The sequence below is a fragment of the Meleagris gallopavo genome, chromosome 9, assembly GCF_000146605.3.
Source record: "Meleagris gallopavo isolate NT-WF06-2002-E0010 breed Aviagen turkey brand Nicholas breeding stock chromosome 9, Turkey_5.1, whole genome shotgun sequence".
In the NCBI taxonomy this organism is placed as follows: Eukaryota; Metazoa; Chordata; class Aves; order Galliformes; family Phasianidae; genus Meleagris; species Meleagris gallopavo.
This window is the reverse complement of record NC_015019.2, coordinates 17,515,221-17,531,112: the sequence shown is the minus strand read 5'-3', so window position 1 is coordinate 17,531,112 and position 15,892 is coordinate 17,515,221. Positions and strand designations below refer to the sequence as shown.

General features: G+C 42.6%; 1 long non-coding RNA gene across 1 annotated transcript; it reads right to left on the bottom strand.

Annotated features, from left to right (window-relative positions):
• Positions 1 to 4,951: 4,951 nt before the first annotated feature.
• LOC109369112 lies at positions 4,952 to 13,708 on the bottom strand. Its single transcript, XR_004160691.1, has 4 exons — positions 13,271 to 13,708; positions 6,989 to 7,114; positions 5,756 to 5,860; positions 4,952 to 5,639 (listed from the first exon to the last, which is right to left on the bottom strand). It is a non-coding gene; the product is annotated as an uncharacterized LOC109369112 (long non-coding RNA).
• Positions 13,709 to 15,892: the final 2,184 nt, after the last annotated feature.

Genomic DNA, 15,892 nt, shown 5'->3' with positions numbered 1-15,892 from the left:
AGAACATCCTCCCTGATTGTTTAGATTTTCTACTGAGGATGCAATCGCAGAGGAGCACAGGGACAATGCTCCGAGCCCCCCTCCTTCTAGATGCAGCTCAGGTAGGAGCACATTGAGTGGCCCATCTTCACTTTCAGAGACAATGTGAAGGACATCCCTGCAGAAAAAAAAATGGCAGAAGTTGCTCCCACGCAACTTCACTGGCGTTGCAGGGCCAGACTACATCCTGTGGGCGAGGATGTGACAAGCATGCCATCTCACTGCACTGCAGGTGTCTAACAGGGAGAATGGGCACAGCTCCAGCGCTGCTGCCGGACCCACCTGGAGGACTATACTGAGACAGGTAAAGTCTTGCAGGTCTTCAGTCAAGATACAACCCAAAGGCCAAATATCAAGACAAATGAAAATCTTCCAACACTATCGCTTTCACCTGGATCCTCCTGTTCAAACTCACAGGAGAACAGGCACTTTGCTGCAGCTGGAATCAAGCAGAGCAACCCATCTCTGGCACTTACCCATTCACACCACTGTCATCTACACAACAGAGCTCTGAAAAATGCATGGACATCTAGATGCTGTCACATCCAAATTCACCCTTTGCTAAGGCGCCCCAAAAATCACAGGAATGTTTTGAAGGGATGCTGTAGATTTGCAGCTAAAGCCTAAAACCATCGTGCTCCAGGTCTAGAAAAAAAACTGCTGAGAATTGTGAAAGAGATTTTGTACAATGAATTGAATAGTTGGTGGTTCTAGTCTAGTCTAGCCAGAGAGCCTCACAAGAAGGGCCTTACTTTGCAGCTTTAAGTATTTCTGTTCCCAAAGAGCACTAGGGTACAGTGAATCATGTCACAGCTTTTATGGTTAACTGAACATTCTTTTCAACCTCTGAAGAGCTTGGGGTTTGTCTGAATTGTGAATGATGGCTCACATCCAGTTCTGTGTGCAACATACTGCTCTAGTGACAAAGTTCACACATTGAGCCTCAGTCAAGAATCCACACATAGTCAGAATATTGCTGGCACCCACAGCATGTAATTAAGATCATATGAAATAGCATTTCTTTCTCTTGCCCAGCTATATCCAACAAGAGGGCCAAATGACCCTCCTTGCTCTGAAAATTTTAAAGTTGTATCTTATCACTTGGCTTTCATGTACATGCCTTCATTTCTAGCTATAATTTCTATGTAAACACTACTTTACATGCTCTGCAACAATCATGGTACTTCCTGACATGACCATTTCCCACATTATAGCGAGGCAATGTTTTCAAAAGCAGCAAAGAGTTAAAAGCACAAGTTCCCAGTCAAAACATCACCCAGGATGAGAGGTTTCATGAGCAGGGAAGATGGAAGAGCAGTACATGAATACTAACCTCAGTGATGCCAAGAGAGTATGTCTTGGCAAGTCACTCTAAATATCTGAATTTAAAGAGATAAAAGACTGGCTTGGCAAGTTAAAATAGCAAGGATAATTCCACAAGTACCGGAGCTTCTACAGCAGCAGCCAATTCTTCCCCAATTAATTTAAATACAAGAGTAAGAAGAACTACTTTTCCTTATTAGACAGATATTTTGTCATCTTGTGCATCAACCTGTTGATTGTTTTATCAGTTAATAAAGAGGAAAAAAACACTGTTTCAGTGAATTTTTATTGCTGTCTTTTAAGCTGCTGTGCTCACTGTGACTTATGACCAACAGCTTAAGGTCCTTACAAACCTTAAAGGCTCAGTATTCCTCCAGTGGTCAGGTCTGGCTAAAAGAGAGGAGCAGAAGACATGGATATTATGACAGTGTGTCAAGTGCATTTCTTTACCTGGCACAACTGCATTGTGTTGACTGCCTCTGGGCACTGATTGACAAGCTTACCGTAATCCTAAGGAAAGCAAAAGTAAGATTGTCTCTTGCACTGCTCAAATGAAATCAGCTGTTCTATATAGCTGGGTAAATTCCGAGCAACTTGCTGAACTTGCTCTATGTTTACATCAGTGAAAACAAGGGAAGATTTTTGGTACAGAATTTTTATGATTAGAAAAAGCTGTAGAATTGTGAACTCTTCTGAGTATATAGGAAAGCCACATGTAAGAGTTTTGATGGTCAGTTTGTGTATTTCCACACCCTGCCTTCAGTTTGATTGTTGAGTTCTCCTCTTCTACAGCAACTACACTGATTTCTTTTCATCCACATCTATGTGCAAAAAAGTATTGTTCATCCTCCTGCATAGTCCATAAAACTTGCACTACTTCAAGTACCGGAGCTGGGGCTCCTTCAATATTCAGAACATTGAGTGATGAGTGATGAGAAATCATCTTGTTTCTCAGGTAGGGGTGGAGGAGGAGCACTGTATTAAGGAAAGATAAAGCAACCCAGCTTGGTAGTAAGAGAGAGGGAATGAAAGGAGAAAAATGGGAAGAGAAAGGAAAGGTGGAGAGAAGAAAGCAGGAGAAAGGCAGAGAAATACTCTGGAGAGAGATGTCACTGACTTCAAAATTCCTAACCTCTGGTAGAGTGTAAAGGGAAAGCCTTTGTGCTCCTCAGATTTCCTCTTCAGATGATGAATGGATGGGGTGGGCAGAAACCTGCCGAGGACAGACCCAGTGCTCCTGCCTTTGTTCACATGCAGGAATCTGCAGGGCTGTTCTTTGCTGCCTCACACTACAGCACACTGTGGCACAGCGGCCAACATTGCTGACAATACTCCAGGTGAGATCTAATGCCTTTTGCAGTAACAGACATACGGCCTCTTTTGTTTTGTACCCTGTCCCTCTACTAAAGCTGCCCCGCCTCTCGGTTGCCCTTTTACTACAGCTGTGATCTAGGCAGACACTTAAAATGATTTTTCCAAAAGAATCTAACCCCCACAAATCCCTCTCTTAATCCCTCTGCTGAATGCTTGCTCTGTTTAGCACACATTCCCTGCTCTGATTCCCCGCTTGCAGATTAACTGTTTTACTCTTGTTGCATCGAACTCCACCTCGCCATTTGTCAACACTGCCACTGAAGAGATCTTAGCCCAAGTGAACCCACCCAGGCTACACTTGGTTCTAGGGGCCCTTAGCTGGAGTAACTTCTCAGACATCAACACCTTCTCCTTTACACTATGCTGCAGCGGCGCAGGCTCACTTTTTTCAAAGACTAAGTAATAAATACACCAATTCTCTGAAACATGGACAGCACAGCGATGTCATGGCCAAGGGACACCACTGCCTGCAGACTTGTGCCAAGAACTGCTCCCACTCTACACAAATACAGAAAAGTTCCTGGCTGGGCACTCAGAAGGAGCCGTAGCTAGGATGCCCTTTGGTGATGCCAAATCTGGACTGCCTTAGTGCATGAGCATGATGGGGCACCTCTGTCTTGTCTAGATCATGCATTACAGAGGTCCCAAAACAGTTCCAAGAACAGCCTTCTGCCAGCTTGAAAAGTTTTTATCTGTGCTTATGGTCTCATACCTGCCCTTGAGCTGGTTTTGATCCAACAGCCCCTATTACCTCCTCTTCCTTTACCTTTTGCCTTAGCTATTAATCTCTGATGTGGAACTTTGAGAAATGCTCTTTGAAACTCTAAGCGCACTGCTGAATTTCCCTTATCTAGCCTGGCAGTAATATCTTCAAAGAGCTCCGGGAGGTTAGTTAAGTATGACCTCCTCTAGCTTCAAGCTCAGCTTCCCAGCAAGCCCTTCACTTCATTGCTAGAGATGAGAGAAAGAGGACAGGGAACTCTGGGACAAAGAGGCACATCACAGTTACAATAAAATCAGCAGCAGACACAGCATTGATCCCTCTGCCCAGCACATCTTTAAATTACACTGGTGACACCACACTCTCTGGCTGTGCCTTCTATTTTTCAAGGGCCCAGTGCAAATCCTATCTTGCAGGCAAGCTGCCACTACCTTCACCAGGGATTTCTGAAATAAAGCTGAGGACCCAACCATTCATCAAGTACTTTTGGATAACCCTCCCCCTCAACAAACCCCATTAATGACTGCCCAGCATCCATGGAGCCATTCTAGACTTAATGTTACAGCAAAATTTTTTGCAGTGGATGTGACCAAACACTGAAACAAGCCTCAGAAAAGAGAAATTTCCATGCCTGAAACCCAGCTGGTCCAAGTGAGAAGCACTCAAACTTATCCCTGTTTAAGCAGGAGTGTGGACAACTTACTTCCACAATATGTTAGGATAAGGCTTATTCATGTTTTTTTTCTTCCCTTCGGACCGAGCCCCATCCTCCAGATCTTATTTGGCAGGTGTAGGAGTCTGAATGTAACTGCTACCTTCCAGAATCTCAGCTGGGACTATGCACAACTCTGTTAGTTCCCTCCCTTCTGCAATCAGCACAAACAGCATTTAAAGCCTCTTTCTACAAGTGAGTGAGTCCACATTTTAATTCCACCTCCACTTGCAACGTGCAGATTTTCCCCTTCCATGTGCTTTCTGTTCCCTCACAGAGCACCTTGCTGTGTTTCCATTCTCACATCATCTCTTGCTGGCTTCTCATTTACATCATAATACCGGAGTTGCTGTTTACTCTGAGCTGCACAAATGCTGCACAGTGCTTTAGGTCTGACTGTGGTGTGATCATTAACATTGCACCACTGGCCCCAGGGAGTTTCATGACTGGATTCAGATCCATCTGCCCTGTGTTCCCAACAGGAGTTCCCCCTGCAGGCCTGAATGTTTTGGCAAGAGACAATTCACTACATGTCAGGCAGGGTGTGTTACCTTAAATGATGATCCATTATAAGAATGTGCCTGTTGTTTTGTATTTTATCTCTTTAATGAGTGGCCTCTCCAGAAGTTGTGGTGCAATCTGTGCTTCACCAGAATAAAACCACTACGTACCTCTAGTGAGGTGAACGCCCTTAGCATTCTGGATTTGTAGATAAACTGCCCCCAAAAAGGATAAAAACAAGGACACAGAGTTCATTATTTACAGATGATACCAGGTTAGTAGATGTCAGTGCATTCTCTTATAGATTTACATCTCAAAAGAGCATGTAATATTTCTGCCACCAGTGTCTGCATAGCCTGTCTGGAAAAGAAAATAAAGGCACACTCTGCTCTGTGTGTTACTGTGGGGAAAGGCACAAAGCAAGCATTTCCAGTGTGCCAACAGCAAACCGCCACAGGGCAGAGGGACAATGAACAGCTACTTCTCTAAGGAGCAAACTTCTACTTGGCAATCCAGGTGGAAACAAGAGCTACAAAGAAAAAAAATGTATTTTCCTCATAGGAAGTGCTGCAGATCTTCTGTCACTTTGAGGGCCTGTTTCAGCAGGAGACAGACCAGCCTTTAATTCTCCTCAGATGTTTTTACACCTTGGGCTTACTGCTCCTGCCCTTGAACTCCTTTCCACTGTGTCTATCTGCCATTTGTTTAAGTACTCTAAATCAAATCCCTCAATATGAGATTTTAAGGAACATGTGCAGATGGACAAAAAACAGCAGTTTTTTACCTTCAAGGATGAGAACAGAACTTAGCTTACTGCCTACCTCCTACTCTTCTATGTCCACAGAGGCAAGAGACACTTAATCTGCACTGGTGGGAAATGTCTCTCCATATTTGAGGACAGTAAGTCACTCCTGATGCTTGGCACAGAGGAAGTTCAAAGTTGCAGCCTAAAAGAGGCTACTTTTCTCTCTGAAGAAGAGAAAAGAAAGAAAGAAAAAAAAATTACTAGCAGAATATTAAGTATTACAGAGCTTGTCTTAAACAACAGCAATCTCTGTTGGCTTCTTAGAAGTTGCAGTACGTACACATGCAAACAGAAGTGCCCTCAGGAGACACGCACAACACAAACTGGGCCCCAAGGCTGGCTGTTGGCTCTGTCCTTTCATCTCTAACACACAGCTCAGGCTGACCTTTAATGGGGAAATGGAAAAAAGGGAGGTGGCTGTTACTGAGTTGCACAGAGGAGAAAAAATAAAGTGTGAGTTATTATGGGGAAGAAAGGAAAACATTTAGAAAATCCTAGGAGGCAGAATATTTTAAGAATGCTTCTGGATGGGACAGACACACTAGGAGCACAGATTCTGCAGAAGTGGCTGCTGCACTGTGGGTTTGTTGCTGAGTATCTTTAGGCTTTCTCGGGGTAGATACCCAAAGTCTGAGATTTCAAAATCTGCATGAACTTTTGAAAATCTTGGTTTTTACATGTTCCTGAACTGCTCCCACAGCTGTGAGCCCTTGAACTTCCTCAGCACTAAGTGTTGCTACAAGAATTAGGACAGGTGTCTTTCTGGGGCAAATATGGAACACTAAGACCCCACAATTCGGCAGGGAATCATAGAATCCTAAATTACAGACTGGTTTGGGATGGAAGGGACCTCAAAGCCCACCCAGCCCCACTCCTGCCACAGGCTGGCTGCCAGCTCAGCCTGTCCAGGGCCCACCCAGCCCAGCCTTGGGCACCCACAGCAGTGCCAGGACCTCACCACCCTCTGAGTGAAGAATTTCTAATATCTTACCTAAATTTCCCCTCTTTTAGTTTAAAAACATTGCCTGTTGTCCTGATACCATCTGTCCATGTGAAAAGTTTCTCCTGTTTATAAGCTCCCATTAAGTACTGGAAGGGACACAACGAGGTCTCCCTGGAACTTTCTCTCCTCAAGGCTGAACAAGCCCAGCTTCCTCAATTTCTCTTTATAAGAGAGGTGCTCCACCCCTCTTACCATCTTCATGGCCCTCCTCTGAACCTGCCCCAACAGCTCCAATGGGAAACTCCATGTACTAACCAACTTAAAACAGACTGTGGTGCAGCCAGCAACAAGTCTGATAGCACATTGTCCAGCATAGGTTGGACAATCACCATTGCCAATTTACTCTCTTTCTCAGGTGAGTTTTCAAAGAGTGGCAGTCTCTGTCTATTTTTCACTACAACACCCCCCATACCTTGGATAGGTGACCGGTAGCTAGTTCAGCTACTCTTGTATATACTCCTGTCTATAGGAGGAACAGAGAAGGCCCCGCTGACCTGCCGGCACACATACCATCCACTGTGCAAACCTATGTGGGGTTCCAGCTTCTGTGCCTGAACCAACAAGCCCACAGCTGCCTTCACTTGTGGCCGTGGGGGAGAGCCCAGAGTCTCCGTCTGTGGCAGCACAACTTCATGCCTGTTGGAAGAATCGTGTGGAAGAAAGTGGAGAAAAAAATCGCTGTGAATTAATCAAACCATCATCAGCGGCACCAGGTGCACTGGCTGTACAAGGAAAACAAATAAATCAACCCATGGTTAAAAATAGCCTTTTTGATTACTGTCCTCAGTCTTCGTCTAAAGACAGCATAACGACTTAACGTTCTCTCAGGAGCTAACCCTTGTCCAATATTTTACTGCTGCTGCCCTTAGAGTTAGTCAATACTCACAGAAGATAGGAAAGAAGATTGATTACAGGTAAGAAATACCTGTGCTGTACACTCTTGCTTTTGCATGGCCCAGGATACTGCCCACAGAGCTCACTGGAAGGCCCCCAGTTCCTGCACACTTTATGAGGCCAGAGTCATGCCAAGGGAGCCCAGTGGTCAGCCAGCCAGCCACAGGCCATTAATACTCACTGCACGACCGATCTCTTAGACACCATTTGTATTCCTGATTAGATCTCACAACAGAAAATGCAGTACTGCATTTCTCATGTCTACCTTGCTGCAAATTAATGTGCAACTCCAAAAAGCTTTATTGTTTCTGAGTTAGTTGTCATTCCTGGTAGTCTCCAACAATGCTCAGGTTCCAGTAGTATTAAAAAAAAAAAAAAGTAAAAATGACAATAATAGTAATAATTAGAAGATAAAAAGGAGGGATACCAGAAGTATGTTATTAACTTCTAACAGTTCTGAATTTATTTTAAAACACTATCATATCGCTAAGAGAAAAATCACCTTGAGTTATCATATCTATATCTAGCAGATACTCAACTAAGTTGTCTAACCTAAGTAGAAGAGCTAAGCATGCAAGAACCAAACAGACACCACAACTGTATCCCAAAATGCTCGCAGTGCTCATTAATTCACTGCTGCCATTTGTTTGCATTAGCTATACCTGTACATGCCCAGCACGAAAAGCAGTGAGAAAGGGGATGTGGAATGAGGCCACACAGAGTCACGCAGCCCCACCAGCCCTGCAGCAAGTGTTGGGGAGCTGGCACTAGCACTGCTCACAGGGCCCAACGCTTCAAATAAACAGCCCCAGTTGCTACCTCACAGTGATGGATGCGGTTAGGAGCTTTATAATTGTGAATGTTCCCATTGCCCACATAAATGTCGAATCCTTTCTGGAACCTGTCTAAGCTTGTGGCCTCAATTAAATCTTGAGGCAGTAAATGTGACAGGTTAATCATAGGACTTGTTTCTGAAAACTCAAGTATCTCCAGTTAATTTTAATTGTGCCACTTTCTCACTTCAATATCTTCTTGAGGAAAGGTAAACAGGAGCACCCAGTGTCGCTTTCACGCTATTCATTACTTTAATACGCTCTATTATATTTCCTTTATTAATTATCTCATTTATTAGCTGGCCCAGGCTTTTTAGTTTCTCCTCATACAAAAGTTGTTCCTTGAATCCAGTTTGTGAATAACAAGGTCCCCCTCAATAAGCGAAGCATCCATCATAGCGTCTCACATAGTCTAACTAGAGCCAGGGATCACAGCAGAGTTCTTCAGCCCCATCTACCTGAACATGTGCACTGCCAGGCCCTGTATCTCCCATGTGGTCAGATCAGATGTGCAGCTCTTCTGTTCTTGCATTTATCTGAGCAATATGATCATCACTGAACCATAACCCCAAAATCATATAAACTCATATCATATGAACTCACAAGTCATACAAGGTGTAATGCAGGGCCAGCTCCTCCTCCTACTTAAAGAAAAAGTACTGACTAAGCTCCTTGCTTGCAGTTTTTGTTTGGTTGCTCCAATCATTCATTTGCAATTCAGTGTTGACATAGGACACACAATTTGTAAATCTATGTCAACCATATACAGAAAGATTTTCCAGGATTGATACATGTGAACAGGTGAGTCCCATGCGCTCTGATTCATTTAGACTCATTTTTTCAGACATCTGACCTCACAATATTTGCCCAGGAATCTCATTTGTCCAAGTACCACCACCATCAACAGCAGGAAGTTCCCACCTCAGGACCACATGCTTCTGCCAGCTTGTGAAAGGGTAGTTCAGCTTGTGATCCAATAAATATTACTTGTAGCATTGGAGAGGTCATTAAAAATCATGCAATTTATGGTGCAGCTAAGCAACACTTGAGATTAGCAAAAGTGTCAAGATACTCATTAGAAAAGAAACAGACAAAAAAACCTCTCTTCTCTATGGCTGCATATTCCAATGAAAAGAAACTTCTTCCTCTCTCACGGACACCTGTGAAGCAAAACTCACTGAAAACTACACTGTGGCAGTGGAGATTCTTTTGATTCTTGGCTATTTCCTTCACAAACGGACTTTATTAGCTCAAAAAGCATTCTTGAGGGGGAAAAAAAAATGTATTTACCATTGTATTTCTTTTAAAAATACAGATCAATGTTATTACTTTAAGATATGTTAAAAATACCTGTTTCAGAGTAGAATTGCTTCTCCATCTTTGCTAAGAATTCCCCATTGTGAACACAAAGAGTATCATTTTCCTTACACCTTGAGGGAACGAATAATTTTCCTATTTCCTACGACATTAATATACTTTAAATGGCTCTAAATTATGCACATATAAGAAAGGAAAGATTCTTATCACTTCAATCTATGAGAAAATTTCAGCTGTAGCATTTGTCTTATTGTGATTCACTGATTTTAAAATTGCAGGAACGCCACCACTGATCTTTTGAATTAAAATATGATACAGCTTCTGGTTTAAAGCACCAAGCTATCCTCTCGAGGTGGGCAAATTAATATCGTACAAATCCAGATTCAGTCTAATACTGAACTTCTTGCAAAGGTTTGAAGAAACTGTTTGTGAACTTGTTTTGTACCTGTACATACTTCTGCCTTCCTAGATATATCAGTGGGAGTCCAGAAGATAAGATATACTGACCCCAGGTGACTTTTGCAGCATCTACTCCCTATTTCTATCAAATGACCTAATCTCTAGGACTTTTGATTCAGAATCACATCAGGCAACAAATTTCATTGCAGCACTCTAGGAGCAAGGGTAGCTGAATGAGAGATGGAGGGTACATTGAACCAAGCCATCAAACAGCTGCAAAGGAGAAAGCAGCAGTAATGAAAATGAAAATGAAGGCTATACAAGTTCCTCTTAAAATCCTCCATATCTTACAGTGTGAAATCCTCACCCTTTACCAGGATTATTCTCACAGTGAGAGGGCAATTTAGTGTTACTCTGTTTGTGACACTAGATATCCTACTGCAGTCAACAAGCCACCGTTACCACGTTTCTACCTCTGATAGCTGTCTGTATCCTAACAGTGAGACACCAATCATTACTAATCAAATGATCAGTAGCTGGAACAAATGGAATGACCCATTCTAGAGCTCTTCTGCAAGCAAGACCATGTTGGAGAAGAGAAGATGCGGCTGTATGTGAGCAATTGCAACAGTGGGGACATTGTCTCATCACCCAGTCTCAAACCTGTGGTTTCCAAACCACCCTGCTTGCAGCCTCCACTCTGTAGAGTAAGAAGAAATAACACAGACATAGGCTATTTGAACTCAGTGCCTGAAGACTGTGCTTCTGCACTAGACCTGTGTCCGTTAATAAAAGGTCATTCATCAAGTGCAGTGTCAGAACACAACTTGACTGCTGAGCTAGCGTGCAACATGTCCTGAACGTACCCAGGAAACAAACCTCCAGGTAACTGAGGGGAAGAGCATTCCGGTTTGTAGGGGAAAAAGAAGAACAAGAGAGAGAGACAGATGTCATCTCAAAAGGTACATTCAAAAGGCACAGCTTCTGGAGAAGAACAGTGCATTCATAGTGCAATTACGACAGAACAGAAAAGAGACTGATAAGCTAAATGGCCTTAACTCACTCCCTGAGTTCCAAGCGGTGGTGTGCTCACTGGTTTAACTTTCCACCAAGATTACAGCTGTGTGACACTGGAGCCTATGAATTTAGATAGCTCATTGGTTGTAGGAGACTAAACACGTAACCGTATCAAGTGTGTTTTCAGATCCTTCAAACATGAGGAGAATTCGGGTAGAGAGTATCATGTGCTGCTGCCGCCTGGAGTCTCTGACACAACTCTGATTTTCTATTACAGCTTTTATACATAACTTTCAGACTTCATTAATTCTGGTGGAATTATGATTCGTTTTTCACTTTTTTAAGGTTATATGTGACAAAAAAATTATGCTTTCAATTTTTAAAACCAAATACCTACGTGGGACCTGTCACCACCAACAGAAGCTCCAAACAATCACACTGATGGGGTTAATTGGCATTTTAAAATAAATCACTGCCTCCGGATTGATTTATTTCCCCCTCCTCTCTTTACACAACATTACTGCTTTCTCTATAATTATTCAATGCTAAGTTCATGCTTTTGAAGCAGACGACTGCAGACTTAGGAAATGGTGTTTGATTTGTTGCCATGGAAACATCTTGCTGTGGATGTACTCTAATCCCATGACAACTCTGTCTCTTAAGAACCATTTTTTCTGACATAATAAAAATCTGATCAAGGTCAGATTTAATAACAATCTCAGTTCCCAGACTTTATTACGTAAAGGTTTAGTGGAGTTATTTATTTTCCAAAGGGATTCTCTGGAAACTTTGTTTGTTTTCTTAGCTGCATTGAAATTCATTCCCTAAAATACATAAACCTGGTGTGGTGTCATGTTAATTTACAGTACATCTTTTGTTATTGTCTAATTGCATCATTAAAAGAAAGTTACTTGTAATTGTTTATATTGCCTTGGCAGATGTTAACATTTTACATAACATCATTCCTGCTAATACATTAGTTTGGGATATCAATAATGCTTATCATTTCCTAACAACTGGTGTTTACATAGTAGCAAATGCCAGCATAGCTTAACTTCCATTTTGTACAGGAATGTTTTTTCTGAGCTAGTTATCACAGGCATATTCAAACCAGGAGGGTTTGAAACAAGTGCCAGTGGTCTTTGTGTTACACCATAGAATAAAACTACACATGAACAGAGGAGTCATATTAACATAAAAAAGTGACTTGGCAATGAGGATCTTGAGAAGCACTCAGGTATGAGCTTTGGGAATTTTTTTCCCTCCTTGGCACAACTGTATTAGTCCTTTGGCTGCTAGGTTTCCACTGAGGGCTTTTGAACAGCAGTAGCTCCATTGTGAGACCCTTGGCATAACTCAGCTATTCTATTAAGGCTGGACTTTCAAAAGTTCGCTCCTGACAGTGCTGATGACACACTAGAGATTCCAGAGATGCTTTTTCACTTGTTCTTGTCCAGTCTCCGAGTCCTTGGGAACTTCAATTTCCAAAGCAGTGCTAGGCATCCACACAATGCTCAGTCATTAGGTGAAATCCTGGCTGGCCTCAATGGCCAAACTGCCACCCACTCTACATGGATGTTGTTACCTTTGCTTTTTAATAGGCAGTGGGGAATGAACTGAACTTAAATTTACTGTGGGGACTTCTCCATCTGTTCTACTTGTCTAGCATTGCTTTATAGCTCCTAGAGAGAAGGAAAGATATTTATCTCGTTCAAGTCATCCTTGGGTAGATATCTAAGGTAGGTCAGAAAAATCACAGCCTATAAACACCACCCTTTCCATTGGTTATGAAAGGAATTCCAACTTACTACGAGGCAAAGGTCTCACATCTTCAGTCACAGAAGCACTTCCTTCAAATGAGATCTGAGACAGATAGGAGAACACCTGTGGGAAACACACCCTTCCTAAAGCAAGAATTTTCTTTCTTACTGCAGACAAGCTGAGAGAGGTGGGGCTGTTTGGCCCGGAGAAAGGAAGGCTCCAGGGAGATCTGTGAGTGGACTTTCAGTATGTAATGGGAGAACAGAAGAAAGAAGGGGACAGATTCTTTAGCAGGGTCTCTTGTGATACAACAAGGGGAAATGATTTCAAACTAGAACAGGGGAAATTTAGATTGGATGTAAGAAAGAAACTTTTTATGATGAGGGTGGTAAGGGAGAACTGGCACAAGTTCCCCAGAGACGTGGTGGATGCCCCATCCCTGCAGACACCCAAGGTCAGGCTGGACAGGCTCTGAGCACCTGAAGGAGCTGTCGGTGTCCCTGTTCAGTGCAAGGAGTTGGGCCAGATGGCCTTTAAGTGTCCCTTCCAACTCAAATGATTCTACACTTACTCTTATGCTAATCAATGGCTCCACAAACAAAATAATCTGTTGTTTTTCATTGTCAACATGCAATTCACACCCTCTCTCTATGTCAGCAATATCCTGGAACTGCTTAATACATCATACTCTGTGACATCACAGCTACCAGTTTTCTTCTTATGCTGTCAAGCACAACCTTACACTATTAGAAGATCCTTGGTCTATATCTTTATATCTGTCCAGTACCTAACTATTAGATCTGCTCTCAACTTCACCACATTCTTGCCCCTTCACCAAACCACATCACAGTAGTATTATGGATCCACTCACAGGCCACATGGGTTATGTCAGACATCCGACAAAATGCAGAACAGGAAAGTCCTCACCAGAGAGGGAGAGGTGATGGTCTCTACTCAGTATGGCTTGTTGGTCTCTGACAGTCAAATTCCACCACTGAAATAAAGCAAAGAGTTTTGGGGACTGCTATTAAAACATAAGGAATTTCTTCTGTAGATGCTTATATTGCATGTAATACTATTACCAAAATGTATGAAAACATAGAAACTGTCATTTAAAATAAGAATCGGGACAAATCTTACTAAGTTGCTCAAAACAACAGCTTTTCTATAATAACTTTCAACTGTGACACCACAGGCAGAATATAAGCCTTTCTTACAGACCAGAAAAAAAACAGAGCTACATCTGTTCTTTGACAATACAGGTGATAAAGCACCACTTTGATGGCCCAGCTGAGATCAGAGCACATGCTAAGTACCACATAGATGCACACTAAGATACAGCATCTGCCCTGCAGAGCTTTCATTGTAAGTACTGCAAGACAGAGCGAAAAAGGAATTATTCATATTCCTGTACTCCAGGTCAGGAAGCTGAACCCTGGACTTTAAGTACAAGTTTGCTCTCCCTTTTGCATTATCAGCATAAACACAGATAATTGACAGTACTACTGTGAGGAAATAAGAAAAGCCAGAACAGCTTCAGTGAGGATTATATCATGACATGCAAATTATTTCATGTACATACACATGGCCCATCAGCGTGGAGACAGAAACTGCTGATGTTATCACTGTAGAACTCTGGGGTACTGGTCACGTGCCTGTGCCCTACCTGTTGAATGTTGTAAACATGAACACATCTACACATACCAAAAGGTGGTTTCTGCTCTGGAAAGCAAAGGGTCCCATGAGAATACTGCTGCGAGATCCATGTGCCAGTAAATACAGCATCATTGTGCTGTCAGTCTTTCAGCATTCAGTTGCCTGGTGAAAATGCAATATAACAGAAAAGGCCACCCTTCAGGACAAGTAAGTCAGGCACTGCAGCAAAGAGAACAGCAAATCCCATTCACCCAGGCTGCCCTGCCCTCCCCTTCACTGCAGTCAGCTGAAGCATCTGAGCTCTTCTCCACGCTTACCTTCAAGAAAGATGTCTTTAGGGGCTTATTGCCCCTGGTGTGTGGACAGACCAGTACCACACAATCACTAAGTGGTGCACAAACACAGAACAAAAGGATGCTATCGAAACTAAAGAGGTCGGAACTTGCTCATACATTAAAGGTGATCAATATCTATTTTTCTTCTTTTACTTACTCCAAGCAGACTGCCTGATCTGCCCTGCTAAACACCAGACCTTGATCACTGCCTACCAAGGATAAGTTACAGGAGGGAGCGTCAACTCCAAGTAGTATTTCCTTTCATAAGGACTGTCAGCCAGTTCTCAGCTACTTTTACTTGGTCATTTTCTATTGCAAAGTAAAATTGCAATAAAAAAAAGCCTGGAAAAAAAAAACACAACAAAAAAAAAACAACAAAAAAAAGAACCCTCCCCATTGTTTTATTTGTTTTGTTCTATTGGTTTTGGTTGCTCCTTTGGAACGGGAGGAGGGGTGATTTCTGAGCCCATATTTGGAGCATCAGTAAAAGCAAAGTTGCCTTGACAACTGTAGTCATCTGTACATAGTAATTCTCTTTGCAAAGAGCAAAGCTGCTTTAATTCCTCATTTTTCCTCTCTGTATACACCGAGATGCCCTCCCTCTCCTTCCAGGTAAGGCGCTGTCATGTACATGCTCTTTCTCCTTCAGTGTGTACTCAGGGTACAGCCTGATCTGTTGACTAAATCTGGAGTTTTAATAGATGTCATTTGACTTTTAAAAGCATTTTGTATTAAAATTTTCAGATCTAATTGACAGATATTCGATTTCAAAGTCCTGCTCTCCTCTTCATAAATTGCTAATAGTATTTTATCCAAAACAGAGCTAACCTAATAAACAGATGAAACTTTGTTGTCATTTCATCTGCTCAGCGCTCTGGGCTGTATATAATTGCTCTCTCCGTTTTACAGTTCTTCTGCTTCAGATTAAACTTTTTCAGGATGTTGCAACGCTGAAACACACATTCTACAGGAAATCGGCATCAAAGGTAATGGGCTCGCAATACATCTTTGATGCTTTGAAACCAGAGGAAGAAAAGAACTGTTTAATTTACAACAGTTATTTCAGAGGACCGGAGGAGGGGAAGAAATGACAAGAAGGCTGAGTGACGGAGGCGGAGGGCAGCTCCGTGCCGATGCTCAGCAGCCCGGAGGCGGCACAGCTCGGGCTCGGCACGCCCCCCAGCGGCCTCCAGCGCCTCCAG